Raw genomic sequence first — 2,854 nt, 5'->3', positions numbered from 1 at the left:
AATTTTTGTTTGTCTGCAAGGCTATGGCTATGTTTATGTTTGCTGTGAAGTTCCCTTTGCTTCCGCAGCAGTTTTCTAACTCGGTTGTTGTACCACGGTGGCTCTTTCCCATCTCTTACGATCCTGCTTGGCACATACTCATCTAACGCATATTGTACCATGGTTTTGAACTTTGTCCACTGATCCTCAACACTGTCTGTACTTGAGACAAAACTTTTGTGTTGAGCCACCAAGTACTCTGAAATCTGCTTTTTGTCACTTTTGCTAAACAGAAAAATCTTCCTACCTTTTTTAATATTTCTATTTACGGCTGAAATCATTGATGCAGTAACCGCTTTATGATCGCTGATTCCCTGTTCTGCATTAACTGATTCAAATAGTTCGGGTCTGTTTGTCACCAGAAGGTCTAATATGTTATCGCCACGAGTCGGTTTTCTGTTTAACTGCTCAAGGTAGTTTTCAGATAAAGCACTTAAAAATATTTCACTAGATTCTTTGTCCCTGCCACCCGTTATGAACGTCTGAGTCTCCCAGTCTATATCCGGCAAATTAAAATCTCCACCCAGAACTATAACATGGTGGGGAAATCTACTCGAAATATTTTCCAAATTATTCTTCAGGTGCTGAGCCACAACAGCTGCTGAGCCCGGGGGCCTATAGAGACATCCAATTACCATGTCTGAGCCTGCTTTAACCGTGACCTTCACCCAAATCATTTCACAATTCGAATCTCCGTCAATTTCCTTCGATACTATTGCACTTCTTATCACTATAAACACGCCTCCCCCTTCACTGTCCAGCCTATCTCTGCGGTATACATTCCAATCCGAGTTTAGCATTTCATTACTGTTTACGTCTGGTTTCAGCCAACTTTCTGTTCCTAGTACTATATGGGCGTTGTGACCGTTTATTAATGAGAGCAGTTCTGGGACCTTTCTATAGACGCTCCTGCAGTTTACTATAAGCACATTAATATTGTTACCCGCTCTTCTCTCTGAAACGGTTGCACTTATCGTCTTCAAAGCTATGTCGTGTGCTGCGGTCTGCGGAGACACTAAAAGCACCAGAGTAGAACACATATGAAGCTTCTAAGTTGATGTAATAGCCAGTAAGAAGTAGTACAATACAAGTTTAAGGTATCGATTATTGACTTTTTAGCTGGCTTTGGTGCCTTGAACATGAGCTAGGACCTTAAGATTCTGCATGACAGGAGGACTAGCAGCCGCGTTGCACGGAAGAATGTGAAAAGTGTTCATATGTAGTAAAAACCTGAGAAATCCGTCCGTTTTCGTCATTTGTTATCGAATCGACTAAAAGCCAGATCGTCACATTGGCCGCTCTTCTGTCAGAAAAGTTTGTACTTATCGTCTGCAAAGCTATGTCGTGTGCTGCGGTATCCGGAGACACTAAAAGCACCATAGTAGAACACAGATGAAGCTTCTAGGTTGATGTAATAGCCAGTAAGAAGTAGTACAATTTAAGTTTTAGGTATCGATTATTGAATTTTTAGCTGGCTTTGGTGCCTTGGACATTAGCTAGGACTTAAAGATTGTGCATGAAAGGAGGATTAGCAGCCGCGTTGCATGGGAGAATGTGAAAAGTGTTCATATGTAGTAAAAACCTGAGAATTCCGTTCGTTTTCATCATTTGTTATCGAATCGACTTAAAGCCAGATCGTCACATTGGCCGCTCTTCTCTCTGAAACGGTTGTACTTATCGTCTGCAAAGCTATGTAGCGTGCTGCGTTATGCGGAGACACTAAAAGCACCATAGTAGAACACAGATGAAGCTTCTAAGTTGAAGTAATAGCCAGTAAGAAGTAGTACAATTCAAGTTTTAGGTATCGATTATTGACTTTTTAGCTGGCTTTGGTGCCTTGGACATGAGCTAGGACCTCAAGATTCTGCATGACAGGAGGACTAGCAGCCGAGTTGCATGGGAGAATGTGAAAAGTGTTCATATGTAGTAAAAACCTGAGAAATCCGTCCGTTTTCGTCATTTGTTATCGAATCGACTTAAAGCCAGATCGTCACATTGGCCGCCCTTCTGTCTGAACGGTTGCACTTGTCGTCTGCAAAGCTATGACGCGTGCTGCGGTATGTGGAGACACTAAAAGCACCATAGTAGAACACAGATGAAGCTTCTAAGTTGATGTAATAGCCAGTAAGAAGTAGTATAATTTAAGTATTAGGTATCGATTATTGACTTTTTAGCTGGCTTTGGTGCCTTGGACATTAGCAAGGACTTTAAGATTCTGCATGAAATGAGGACTAGTAGCCGCGTTGCATGGGAGAACGTGAAAAGTGTTCATATGTAGTAAAAACCTGAGAAATCCGTCCGTTTTCGTCATTTGTTATCGAATCGACTTAAAGCCAGGTCATCACATTCGCCGAACTTCTCTCTGAAACGGGTGTACTGCAAAGCTATGTCGCATGCTGCGGTAGGCGGAGACACTAAAAGCACCATAGTAGAAAGATGAAGCTTCTAAGTTGATGTAATAGCCAGTAAGAAGTAGTACAGTTCAAGTTTTAGGAATCGATTATTGACTTTTTAGCTGGCTTTGGTGCCTTGGACATGAGCTGGACCTTAAGATTGTGCATGAAAGGAGGACTAGCAGCCTAGTTGCATGGTAGAATGTGAAAAGTGTTCATATGTAGTAAAAACCTGAGAAATCCGTCCGTTTTCGTCATTTGTTATCGAATCGACTTAAAGCGAGATCGTCACATTGGCCGCTCTTTCCTCTGAAACGGTTGTACTTATCGTCTGCATAGCTTTGTTGCGTGCTGCAGTATGCGGAGACACTAAAAGCACCATAGTAGAACACAGATGAAGCTTCTAAGTTGATGTAATAGCC

Source organism: Schistocerca gregaria, unplaced genomic scaffold (genome assembly GCF_023897955.1).
Source record: "Schistocerca gregaria isolate iqSchGreg1 unplaced genomic scaffold, iqSchGreg1.2 ptg000227l, whole genome shotgun sequence".
NCBI lineage: Eukaryota > Metazoa > Arthropoda > Insecta > Orthoptera > Acrididae > Schistocerca > Schistocerca gregaria.
The sequence above is the reverse complement of the archived record's forward strand: the minus strand, read 5'-3'. Positions refer to the sequence as shown.